General features: G+C 37.2%; 1 pseudogene; it reads left to right on the forward strand.

Moving 5' to 3' along the window:
* Positions 1–604: 604 nt before the first annotated feature.
* On the forward strand, positions 605–1,574 carry LOC123815568 (annotated as a pseudogene).
* Positions 1,575–14,091: the final 12,517 nt, after the last annotated feature.

Consider the following 14,091-nt stretch of genomic DNA (forward strand, 5'->3'; position numbering starts at 1 on the left):
ATATTAATGTACCTACTACTGTTTTCATTAGTGTTTGCATAGCTTATTTACTTTTTATCCTGGTACATTTAACCTGTGAGTGACTTTTGGTCTAAAGCTTATTCTTGCAAGCAGCATGTAGTCAAGTTTTTATTTTTAAAATTTCATTCTGACAGCCACTGGTCTTTAAGTTGTTTGTTTATACCATGAACATTTAATATAACATTTGTATGTTTGTATTTAGGTCTTTGTAATGTATTCCATTACTTGTTTGCTGTTTACGTTCTCTGTTTTCTTTTCCTATGTACTCAGTTTTGGCCCATTTGGAGTATTTGAGTTGTTTTTTAGACCTCTTTTTTAATTTATCTACTAAGTTTCAAAAATCATATTTCTGTATTTTCAGTGATTGTTAGAGTTATTATGAAATATGTAACATTTCATTTTGTTCTTAGGATTCTATATTACAACTTCAAATCAAATGTAGAGGCAGCACTCAGTTAGAACCATGTGCCCAGAGGAGTGATCCCTAAGCATCTGCATAGTGGCCTCTCTCTCAGGCCAGGAGTGTGAAATCAAGACTGTGAGACACTGAGCTGAGCCCAGCTTCCTCATGCTGCTGACCACCATGACCCAGTTCAACAAGGGTCCTTCCTATAGGTTCTTGGCCAAGGCCAAGAACAAGATTGCTTCCAAGTACGACTATCAGTTGGAAGAAGATCTTGGCAACTGGATAGATGAGGTGATGGGTATGAGCATTGGCACTAATTTCCATCTGGGCCTGAAAGATGGTTTCATCCTCTGCCAACTCATAAACAATTTCCATCCAGGCTTGGTGAAGAAGGTCAATGAGTCTTGTTATACTGGCCTCAGTTGGAAAATACTGGCAACTTTATTAAAGTTATTCAGGCTTAGGTATTAAGTTTTGTGACATATTCAAAGCAAACAATCTTTCTAAAAGTGGAAACATGACCAAGGTTCAGACTACACTGGTGGCCCTTGCTGGTCTGGCTAAACCAAAAGGGTCCCATAACATCATCAACATTGGCATAACATATGCAGAGAAACAAATATGACATTTTGATGAAGGAAAGTTAAAAGCTGGCCAAAATCAGTGGGTTGCTGCTGGGAACCAACAAATGTGCCAGCCAGGCAAGGATGACAACCTATGGGACAAGGAGGCACCTTTACGATCCCAAAATGCAAGCTCACAAACCCTTTAACCAAACAACAATCAGTGTACAGACAGAAACAAACGAAGGGGCCATCCAGGTGGGATGCTAGTGCCAGGTATCAGAAGAGATATCTACAACCAGAAGCTCACCTTACAGCCAATAGACAACTTGAAAACTTCTCTACAGAAGGGTACTAATAAAGTTGCTTCCTAGAAAGGAATCTGTGTGTATGGGTTTGGGCAGCAAGTATATGACCCCAAATCTATGCCACTCTGACAGAACCTGTCATTTACAACAGAAGCCAAGGAACAGGAGCAAATGGGTCAGAAATCAGTGACAGCAATTAGCAGGTAGAATACCCAGGTGAGTATGAAGGCAAGGACCAGGATGACTACCCCTGGTAACCCAGGCATTGATTATTAGAGAGGAGTTCAGTACTAAACCTACTGTTTTTATTCAGTGAGAATCAAGCTAGTCTTGGGCAATTTTTATCTTGTCCTTCTAAAACACTATTATGCTTATTGTACCTAAAGAATATTGCCCAATATACATTTCTTTTTCCCTTTTTGCTTCTCTAAATAATTACCTTTTCATGCTGTAATAGTTAAATCTTACAGCATAACCAGTAACTTGCATATGAAGTAAAAAGGAATACTGTGAAAGAGACGTTCTTTTGTACAGATCATTCTTTTATTACAGAACTATGCATTTGTACAATTTTCTACTGAAACTAGTGTTTTCAAACTACAGGAAGCTGCTTCTTCTTCTGCTTCTGCTTCTGCTTCTTCTTCTTCCTTTTTTTTTTTTTACAGTTTAGTGTCTGGTTTCTTGTAGGCACCACTGCACTTGGACAAGCCACAGTTTAGTGTCTAGTTTCTATGTGGAAGACCAAACTCATGCTTATAACTAAAGGTAGTATCTACCAACTAAAGAAGATGCAGCATTTTATAAATTTACATATCAATATTTCCATGGTGTTGTTTGCTAATATTTAAACACCATGATTCATGTGCATTTGTGATTATATGTATATTCATTCTGTCACCCAAGCTGATGAAATCTTTTCTGAGTGGTATTTTTCAAGGAGCATGTACAAAATTGTCCTGTAGACACATGTGCCCTTGTGTCTTCCTGTTTGTGCCCATGTATCAGTGTAGTCTTGCTCTGTTTTTGGCTGCATTTATTGCTGCATTTTTCAGCATAAACTTACCCCATTGCATTTTTATAAATAAATATTTTCTTGAACACTAAAAGAAATCAAATGTAGAAATTTTACCACAATGTAAGTACATCAGTCTCCCTATTTATGTTGCCATTGCCTTATGTATTATATCTACTTACATTTAGAACCCTCCCTATAAGACAATGTTATAATTTCTGATTTTAATCATCACACATATTTAAAAGAACTTCAGCAGAAAAAAAATGTCTACTATATTTACATCTTTTCCTTTACTTTCATTCCCAAAATTCTCTTTCTATATTTTTTGGGCATCATTTCATAAGTACTTCTTTTAGCATTTTCTTTAGAGCAGGTTTGCTGGTGACAAATCTTTCATTTTTCCTTAATCTAAGAATATGTCTACATTGCCTTCATTCCTAACTGATATTTTAGCTGGGTATTGATTTCTAGGTTTACAGTTTTTTTTCTCTCAGCACAAAAATGTTCCACTTTCTTTTGAACTCCATGTTTTTTTATGAGAAACATGCCATCATTCAAATCACTGTTCCTATATGTATAATGCATTAATCCTCCACCACTTTTTTTTTCTTTTTAGTTTTCAGTGTTTGGTTGCGATTTATCAGAGCATGGATTTATTTGGATTTACTGAGTTTCTTAAACCTTGAAACTTATGCCTTTTGCCAGTGTTGGAAAGTTCTTAAAATATTTTTTTCTTCAGCACACTCTTCTTTCCTCTAAGACTGCAGTGATATGCTTATTAAACCTTTGGAATTATCTAATAGGTATGAAACTCTTTTTTTTGTATTTTCTAATCTATTCTTATCTCTGTGTTCAGTGTACCTCAATCTACTGTGTTCACTTTTTTATTGTTGTATAACAAATTATCATAAACTAAGTGAGCTAAAACAGTGTGTACATTTATTATCTCATAGTTCATGTTGGTCAGGAGTTCAGATACCATTTAAGTTGGACTTCTGCTCACTGTCTCATATGGCAGCAACAAAGTGTTGGTCTGGCTGTGTTCTTACCTGGAGTCTCAACTAGGGAAGCATTTACTTCCAAGTTCATTCATGTTGTTGCCAGAATTCATTTCTATATTGTATGGAATTCATTTCCAGTTATATGACTTTTTGCTGTCTATAGCTGAAGGCAGCACCCAGATCCCAGAGGCCATCTTCTCTTGACATGTAAGCCTCTTCAGCTGGGCACCCTGAAGAAGGATCTATAGCTTTAGTCAGCTAACAAGATGGAGTTTTATTAAATGTAATTTAATAACAGGTGTCACATCCTATCACTTTTGGCATATTCTGTAGGCTAAAAGTTGGTCGTGTGTCCCACCCACTCTCAAGAGGATGGGGTTATACAAGGGCATGAATACCAAAACAAGAAGACAGTGATTACTGAATAGGTCACTTTAGGGTCTGTCTGCCACAGTCCACTCCTATAGCCCTCAGTGATTCACATACCTCCTGTATGAAAGATACATCTATCCTCTCCCAAGTTTCCAGAGTCTCATTCCATTGTAGCATCATGTCATTCCAAAATCTCAAAATCTCAATCAAATCCAGATGGTATAGATGAGGATCCTAGGTTTAATCCATTAAGTACAGCACCCAGGACACAATTTCTTTGCTTCATCTGTGGACCTGAGAAACTAGAGACCAGTTATCTGCCACCAAATACACCCAAACTACAATAGTGGTCAGGCACAAGATAGCAGCAGGAGATATTTTGGTTCAAAGTGAGGAAAACAGAAGGTAAAAAAGAGTCACTGTTCCACAAAAGTTCTGCAGTATAGCCAGGCAAATGTTGCCTGGCTAATGTTGCCTTGAATAAGTGTCAAGGACTGGGAATAACAATCCTTGATCATAAGCTCCACCTCTTGGCTCTTGTCTCCCAACTCCTCAGTCATTCTTTCTTTCTTTCTTTCTTTCTTTCTTTTATTTTTTGTTTTTGTAAAACATATTTTATTGACTATGCTATTACAGTTGTCCCATTTTTCCCCCTTTGCCCCACCTAACCTGGTAACCCCATTCCTTTCGGAAATCCTTCCTGCCTTAGTTCATGTCCATGGGTCATGCATATAAGTTCTTTGGCTACTCCATTTTCTATACTGTTCTTAACATCCTTCTGTCTGTATTGTACCTACCAATTTGTACTCCTTAATCCTTGCACATTTTCCCCCATTTGTCCCCCTCCCCCTCCCAACTGATAACCCTCCAACTGATTTCCATATCCATGATTCTGTTTCTGTTCTGCTTGTTTGTTTAGTTTGTTTTTTAGATTCAGTTGTTGATAGCTGCGAATTTATTGCCATTTTGATGTTCATCATTTTGATCTTTTTCTTATATAATTCCCTTTAACATTTAATATAATAATGACTTGGTGATGATGAACTCTCTTAGCTTTACCTTGTCTTGGAATCACTTTATCTGCCCTTCAATTCTAAGTGATAATTTTCCTGGATAGAGTAATCTAGGTTGTTAAGTCCTTGCTTTTCATCACTTTGAATACCTCTTGCCCATCCCTCCTAGCCTGCAAAGTTTCTTTTGAGAAATCAGCTGATAGTCATATGGGAACACCTTTGTAGGTAACTATATGCTTTTCTCTTGCTGTTTTTAAGATTCTCTCTTCATCTTTAACCTTTGGCATTTTAATTATGATGTATTTTGGAGCAGACCTCTTTGCTTCCATCTTATATAGGAACTCTCTATAAGTTTTCAATTTCTTGCCCTTCCTCTTCTCCTTCTAGCACCCCTAGGATTCAGATGTTGTTATGTTTGAAGATGTACTGGAGGCTCCTTAGCCTATCCTTGTTCTTTTCAATTCTTTTTTTTATTCTGATTGAATGTTTTTTTCTTCCTTATGTTCCAAATCATTGATCTGATTCTTGGCTTCAACCCCTCCACTGTTGGTTCCCTGAAGATTTTTCTTTCTTTCACTTAATGTAACCTTCATTTCTGCCTGGGTCTTTTTTATAATCTTGAAGTAACCAGTGAGTTCCTTGATCATCCTCATAACCAGTGTTTTGAACTCTGCATCTTATAGGTTGCTTATTTCCATTTTGTTTAGTTATTTTTCTGGAGTTTTGTTCTGTTCTTTATTTGGGCCACATTTCTTTGTCTCCTCATTTTGGAAGCATCCCTGAGTTTGTATCTGCATATTAGATAGATCTGCTTGACTTTTTGTCTTAGTAGCATGCCCTATTATAGAAAAGTGCACCTGTAAGTTGTATGGGATGAGCCTCAGGTAATTGCCATGGTGGGGCAACCCATGTCACCTCTTTCTGGCTCTGTGTGTAGGAAGACTAAGAGAGGGGAAAATGCTGCTGCCAGGCATCTGGGGTTTTGGCTAGGCAAAAGCTATCTCTCAGCACTCACCCTGATACCAGTCACTTTCTTTCTCACGGTATGCCAGTGGGGTCCTTCCAGCTTTTTTTCTGGTGCTGAATTCCAAAGGGAGTGAGTGTGAATAAGTCTCCCATATATTTCAGGATAATGCTGGTCTTGTAAAATGAACTTGGGAGCTTCCCTTCTTAAATTATCTGGAATAATTTGAGGATAGGTGTTAATTCTTCTTTGATAGTTTGGTAAAATTCACCTGTGAAGACATGCTGTCCAAAAACCAGCTCTTGGTTTCTGCGATCTTTGTGTTTTTTATACTCTATTTTGTTTATTTCTGCTCTAATATTTATTATTCTTTTTCTTTCTGCTCCCTTTGTGTGTGTTTTTTAAAGATTTTATTTATTTATTTTTAGAGAGGGAAGGGAGGGGGAGAGAGAGAGAGAGAAACATCAATGTGCGGTTGCTGGGGGTCATGGCCTACAACCCAGGCATGTACCCTGACTGGGAATTGAACCTGCGACACTTTGGTTCACAGCCTGCACTCAATCCACTGAGCTATGCCAGCCAGGGCCTTGAGTTTTGTTTGTTGTTCTTTTTCTAGTTCCTAACATGTAAAGTTCATTTTTTATTTGATATTTTTCTTTTTCTTGTGGTAGATCTGTATTACTATGCATTTCTCTCTTAGACCTGCTTTCACAGTGCTTCATAGATTTTGGATTGTGTGTGTTTTTTATATAAATTACTTTATTGTTGTTCAATCACAGTTGTCTGCATTTTCTCCCTATCACTTCCCCACACCCCAGCCAAACCCACCCTCCCTTGCTTCCACCCTCCACCTTGGTTTTGTCCATGTGTCCTTTATAGTAGTTCTTGAAAACCCTTCTCCCCACTGTCCACCCCCCCCCATCTCCTCCCCTCTGGCTATTGTTAGGTTGTTCTTAATTTCAGTATCTCTGGTTATATTTTGTTTGCTTTTTTCTTTTGTTGATTATGTTCCAGTTAAAGGTGAAATCATGTGGTATTTGTCCCTCACCATCTGGCTTATTTCACTTAGCATAATGCTCTCCAGTTCCATTCATGCTGTTGCAAAGGGTAGGAGCTCCTTCTTTCTCTCTGCTGCCATAGAAAAGGAAACCCTAGTGCACTGTTGGTGGGAATGCAGACTGGTGTAGCCACTGTGGAAAACAGTATGGAATTTCCTCAGAAAACTAAAAGTGGAACTACCTTTTGACCCAGCAATTCCACTGCTGGGATTATAACCTAACCCTGAAACACCAATCCAAAAGAACCTATGCACCCCAATGTTCATAGTAGCACAATTTACAATAGCCAAGTGCTGGAAGCAACCTAAGTGCCCATCAGCAAATGAGTGGATCAAAAAAACTATGGTACATTTACACATTGGGTTGTGTTTTTATTTTCATTAGTGTCAGGGTATCTTTTGATTTCTACCTTGATCTCATTGTTAACTCATTCATTGTTTAGAAGCATGTCATTTAGCCTTCATGTGTTTGTGTTTTTTAGTTTTTAAAAATCATTTTCTAATTTTATACCATTGTGGTCATAGAGGATGCTTGATAGGATTTCAGTTGTCTTAAACTCATTGACAGTTGTTTCATGGCCAAACATATTGTCTATCCTGGGAAATGTGGAAAACAGTATGGAATTTCCTCAGAAAACTAAAAGTGGAACTACCTTTTGACTCAGCAATTCCACTGCTGGGATTATAACCTAAGAACCCTGAAACACCAATCCAAAAGAACCTATGCACCCCAATGTTCATAGTAGCATAATTTACAATAGCCAAGTAAAAGAATGTGCACTTAAAAAGAATTCATATTCTGCTGCTTTGTGGTGAAATGCTCTGCAAGTATCATCTCAATCCATCTGGTCCAATGTGTTATTTAAGGCAACTGTTTCCTTGATGAATTTCTGTCTGGAAGACCTATCCATTGATGTCATTGGGGTTTTAAAGTCCCCAAGTATGACTGTATTACTGTAGATATCTTCCTTTATGTCTGTCAATATCTGTTTTATATATTTAGGTGCCCCTATGTTAAAATAATGTTTACATGTTTAATGTATAAATATTTACAAGGGTTATAACCCTTAGTTGGATTAATCCTTTTATCATTATGAAATATCCTTCTTTGTTCTTACAGCCTTTGTTTTAAAGTTTATTTTGTCAGAATCAAGTTTGACTCCCCAGCTTATTTTTTGTCTTCTTTTGCATGCAATGTCTTTTTACATCTTTTTACTTTCAGACTGTGTGTGTGTGTGTGTGTGTGTGTGTTTATTTGAAGTAGGTCTCTTGTATATGCCATATGTATGGGTTTTGTTTTCTTTTTCTTTTTTTTACACATATTTCTATTTATTATGGCAAAATGCCACCTTCTCCACAACAGAAACCAGTAAATTTATTCCCATAATAACTGAGTACAAAACAGGTGTGTTTTACAATTTAAAATAATAAGTAAAAAAGAAAAAAGGAAATTCTTTACCTGAGTTTTTAACCTTTTCATTTCCTTGTTGACATGTGATGTGGAGCACATTTTTATGTGCTTTTTTTGCCATCTTTGTTGGTAAATGTATGTCAAGGTCTTTGGGTTTGTTTGTTTTGTTTTTTTTTTGTAATAGAAGAGGCTACTTATTGAAGAAACCCAGTTAATCAATTGAAACATATTGTCTTGTTGGGTGGAGCTCAGTATCTGTCACTTTTTAAAATTTAAACTTTATTTTTCAATTATAATTTACATTCAATACTATTTTGTATTATTTTCAGGTTAGTGGTTAGACAACCATATTCTTTACAAATGGTCCCCCTGACATTACAACTGGCCAACTGGCACCATACATGGTTACTACAATATTATTGACTATATACTCTGTATCTTACATCAGGGGGGCCAAACTCATTTTCACCGGGGACCTCAAAGGGCTGAATGTAATTTCAGCTCCTTAACAGTTAAGGAGTGGTTACATTTATACAGTCCTAAAATTATTTTGGCCCTTTGAAGGCAACCATGAGGCTGATGTGACCCCTGTTAAAAATGAGTTTGACACCCCTGCTTTACATCCTCATGACTGTTTTGTAACTACCAATTGTATTTCTCAGTTTGGTAATTTTTATCTTTTTAAATATTTTATTTATTTATTTTTAGAGAAAGGAGAGGGGAGAGAGGAAGAGTGGGAAAGAAACATCAATGTGAGAGAGAAACATTGAGTGGTTGCCTCTCACATGGCACCAACAGGGACATAGCTCACAACCAATCATGTGCCGTGACTGGAAATTGAACCAGTGAACTTTCAGTTTGCAGGCCAGCATTCAAACCACTCAACCATGCCAGCCAGGGTATCATTTTGGTATGTATGTATGTATGTATTTTTTATTTAATCTGTTGTATTTTTTCCTTTATGATTTAGTCCCCTATCCCCCAAAGTCACCACACGGTTGTCCATGTCTATGAGTTCTTTTTCCTTTTTGCCCAATCCCTCTACCCTCTGTCCTATCCCCCACCACTAGCTGTCATCTACTTTCCATCTGAATATGTCTCTCTTGCTTGTTAGTTCAGTTTGTTCATTAGATTCTACATATAAGTAAAATCATATGGTATTTGTCTTTCTCCAGTTACCTTATTTCACTTAGCATAATATTCTCCAGGTCTATCCATACTGTTGCAAATGATAAAATTTTCTTTTTTATGTCCAAGTAGGATCTTATTGTGTGAATGTCCCATAGTTGTTCTATCCACTTATCTATCGATGGACACTTGGGCTGTTTCCGTATCGTGGCAATTGTAGATAATGCTGCAATGAATATGGGGTGCTTATGTTCTTTCAAATTTGGGAACCTTTCCTCCCCTTGAATTTTATGAAGTAGTTTGAGAAGGAGAGGTGTTAGTTCTTATCAGAATATTTGGTAAAATTCCCCTATCGAGTCATCCAGTTTAGGGCTTTTGTTTGTTGATTACTGTTCCAATTCCACTAGGTATAATCTGTCTATTCAGATTATCTGGTTCTTCCTGATTTATTTTTGGAAGATCGTATGTTTCTAGGAATTTATCCATTTACCCAGGTTGTCCAGCTTGTTAGCATATAATTGTTCATAATATTTTCTTACAATCCTTTGTATTTCTTTGGTGTCAGTAGTTATTTTTCCTTTTTCACTTCTGATTTTATTTATCTGGTCCTTTCACTTTTTTTCCTGATGAGTCTGGTTAAAGGTTTATCAATCTTGTTTGTCTTTTCAAAAAACCAGCTCTTGGATTCATTGATCTTTTGTATCAGTTTTTAGATTCTACTTCATTTATTCCTGCTCTAATCTTTACTATATCCTTCCTTCTACTCGTTTTGGCTTTATTTATTGTTCTTTTTCAAGTTCATTTAAGTGTGAAGGTAGATAATTTATTTGAGCTTTTTCTTGATTTTGAGATAATCCTGTAGTGCTTCTCTCTTAGTATTACTTCCCCAGCATCCCACAGATTTGGATTATTGTATCTTTATTTTCATTTGTTTCAAAGTATCTTTTGATTTCTTCCTTGATCTCATTGTTAATCTATTCATTGTTTAATAACATGTTAATTAGCTTCTATGTCTTTGTGTGTTTTTCAGTGTTCTTCTTGTGATTGATTTCTAGTTTCATAGCATTGTGGTCAGAGAAGATGCTTGATATGATTTCAGTCTTCATAAATTTATTGAAACTTGTTTTATGTCCTAACATGTGGTCTATCCTAGAAAACATTCTATGTGCATTTGAAAAGTATGTATGTTCTGGTGAGTTGGGGTGAAATGCTTTGAAGATAGCAGTTAAATCCTTTAGATCTACTGTGTCATTTAAGGCCTCTGTCTCCTTGTTGATTATCTGCCTATAAGGTCTGTCCATCGAAGTGATAGGGGTGTTAAAATCTCCATCTATGACTGTATCTCTGTTTATCTCTCTTTATGTCCACCAAGATTTACTTTACATGTTTAGGTGCTCCTATGTTGGGTGTATAAATGTTTACTAGGGTTATATCCTCTTGTTGGATTGTTCCCTTTATCATTATGCAGCGTACTTCTTTGTCTTTTACTATAGCTTTGGTTTTAAAGTCTGTCTTGTTGGATATAAATACTGCTACACCAGCTTTTTTTCTTTTCCATTTGCATGAAATACCTTTCTCCATCCCTTTTATCTGTGTGTATCTTTCAATCTGTGATGGGTCTCTTGGAGGCAGAACATGTTGGTTTTGTTTTCTTATCCATTCCTCTACCCTCTGTCTTTTGGTTGAAGCATTTAGGCCATTTAGGATTATTGATAGATACGTATATACTATGTAGTGCCTTTTTATTGTTAGACTGTTTTCCTCTGTTTTTTCTTTCCTTCCTTCCCTCCCCCTCCTTCTCCTCCTCCCCCTCCTTCTTCTCTTTCTTCTTTCTTCTCCCCCTCCTTCTTCTTCCTCATCCTCCTCCTCCCTCTCCTTCTCCCCCTGCTCCTCCCTCTCCCTCCCCTCCCCTCTCTCCCTCCTCCTCCTCCTCCTTCTTCTTCTTCTTCTTCTTCTTCTTCTTCTTCTTCTTCTTCTTCTTCTTCTTCTTCTTCTTCTTCCTTCTTTCTCCTTTCTTCTTTCTTCTTTTAGCAAGCCCTTTAACATTTGTTGCTATACTGGTTTGGTGTTAACAAATTCCATTAGCTTTTTCTTGTCTGGGAAGTTCCTTATTTCTCCTCTGATTTTAAATGATAGCCTTGCTGGGTAAAGTAGCCCTGGTTGTAGGTCCTTGCTTTTTAACACCTTGAATATTTCATGCCACTTCCTTCTGGCCTGAAGTGTTTCTGGTGAGAAATCAGATGACAATATAGTTGGGCTCCCTTGTATGTGACTACCTGCTTTTCTCTTGCAGCTTTTAGGATTCTATCCTTGTCTTTAAACCTTGTCATTTTAATTATGATGTGTATCAGTGTAGGCCTCATTGGGTCCAACTTCTTTGGGCCTTTCAGTGCTCCCTGGACTTGTGTGTGTTTTTCCTTCACTAGATTAGGAAATTTTACAGTCATTATTTCTTCAAAGAGGTTTTCAATCACTTGCTCACTTAATTCTCCTTCTGGTATTCCCATGATGCAGATATTGTTACACACCACATTGTCTAAAATGTTTGTAGGGTAAATGGAGGCAGTCTGGCTTCCTCACCCAGGTGTCTGGGTAACTAAGGGAAGCAGTTTCACCATATCTTTGAATGGGCCTGTTCAGTAGTGTTCTCATAGCTTTGGGACTGGGTCCAACAAACTCTTCCCATAACATGAATTGGGCTTGCATGTACAGAATCATGCTATGTTATATATATATATATTTTTGCTTGTTGCCAGCTTTTTTAGTCTCTAGTACTTAAGCTGGTAGAGGCTTCTCACTGGAGAGACATGCAGCTTGCAGCTTTCGAGGCTCACCCACCCGTGAATAAGGGCATGCCAAGCATTCCATGGCTCCATGCATTTTCTTCCGTCTCCTCAAATCTAGACTGAACCTGCCAGGCCTTGATTGGCTGTAACACAATGTTTCTTAAGCTCAGTTCATTTTAATTTTTTTTTCTTTTTGCTGTTCCTCCTGTTTTTTTCTACTTTGTCTTCTAAATCACTGATTTGATCCTCTGCTTCATCTAACCTATTGTTTATCCCTTGCAGTTTATTATTTATTTCATATATTGCATTCTTTATTTATGACTGGTCCTTTTTTATGGTTTCTATGCCTTTTTTCATGCTGTTAGTATTCTTATAATCATTATTCTAAACTCTCTATATGATGAATTGCTTGCCTCCATTTCATCTAGCTTGCTTCTTCTGAAGAATTCTCTTGTTTTTTTTTTCTTCATTTGGGGTCTATTTCTTTGTATTACATTTAGCCAGCTTTGTATTTTCTACCTTAGTTTATTAAACTAATCAGTTAATAAATCAATCAGTTGTTGATATAATCAAGCTATAATTGGCAGACTGGCTTAAGCACCACAGAGTGGGGCAGAATAATGCCTGTGGACCAGAGTATTGCTTCCACTCAGGATGGTGCCATTCATAGTAGAGTGCTCTGCCTGAGAGTAATGGCTTCTGTAATATGTGGAATGACTCAGCACAATGATCCTGGTGGCTGTTCCTTCAGTTTTCTCCCAAGAGCAACCAACCCCTGACTCTGCTAAGCATCTCTAGTCTACTCTGCCCTCTCTTTGCCAGCACCCAGGGTAAGTGGCTGCAAATGAAATTTTGTGGTTTGGCCCATTAAGAGGCTCTTTGCATCTCCACCTGTCTCTTCCTGGCCAACAGAACCTCTTCTGCTTTTTCAGGATCCAAGCTGGGTGTTATCTGGGTTCCTTTCTGGCTCTGGTGCTCTAGGCTGGGGAGCTCAGCTTGGGTTTTAGACCCCACAATTCTCAAGGGGAATCCCCCAAATGCTGAACTATCCCTCTGGCACTTCAGCTGCCACCTATGGGAGCCCAGCCAACCCACTCACATCTCCTCCACACTCTCTACCAGTCACATTGTGGTGAAGTGGTTTCTTCTATTTGTCTGTGGTTGTAAGGCTTCTCTTCAATTAGTGTTCATTTGGTTATTTTGGATGATTTCTTTACAACTTAGTTGTAATTCCAAATTGGGCCTGGGGTGACATTAGTGCAGCTTCCACTTATTCTGCCACCATCTTGGATCCCAATTTGGTCATTTAAAAAAAATCAGTGGCATGGGAGTAAAAGGCAGAAAACTGTACTTGAACAACAATTAAAATTTTTTAAAAAGTTTAACAAATAAACAAATAAAAATTCAGGCAATTTCTTTTTGTATTATTTAAGAATTTTTTATAGATTTCTGATAACTGGCCTTTATAAGGTATGCCTTTTATAAATATTTTTCCTTAGTCTGAGGCTTGTCTTCTCAGTCTCCTGATATTGTCTTTCATGGGACAGATTTTAATTTTAGTGAAGTTCACCTTATCAATTATTTCTTTCATGGATCATGACTTCAGTGTTGTATCTAAAAAGGCATCACCATACTCAAGGTCATTGAGGTGGACATCACTTTACTCTCTTCTTGATTGCATGGTTTCTGAGGAAAGGTAAGAAGATTTTCCCTTCATGCTTTCTTTCAGGATTTTTTAATAGTATCTTTACCATTAATACAGTATTTTTACCACTATTTTTACTTCCACTATAGTTGCTTTTCTCACTCACCTTACCCCTCCACAACTTCTTAAACATGTTTCAAGTTTTCTGGAACACACTTTGTAACATCATGCAAACACAAAGGTTAAATGTGACAAGCCCAAGTGTAAAATGCCTGTTGTGGAAATATACAAGAGGAGAAAGCTCACCTTGGAGGTGATGGTACACATTTTATGAAAAGCAACATCTAAGTTAAACATCCTTTTATTGACTTTAGTATGCTTTTAAAAGTCTATGTGGGATT

Source organism: Phyllostomus hastatus, unplaced genomic scaffold (genome assembly GCF_019186645.2).
Source record: "Phyllostomus hastatus isolate PE091 unplaced genomic scaffold, TTU_PhHast_1.1 phas_contig_195, whole genome shotgun sequence".
NCBI lineage: Eukaryota > Metazoa > Chordata > Mammalia > Chiroptera > Phyllostomidae > Phyllostomus > Phyllostomus hastatus.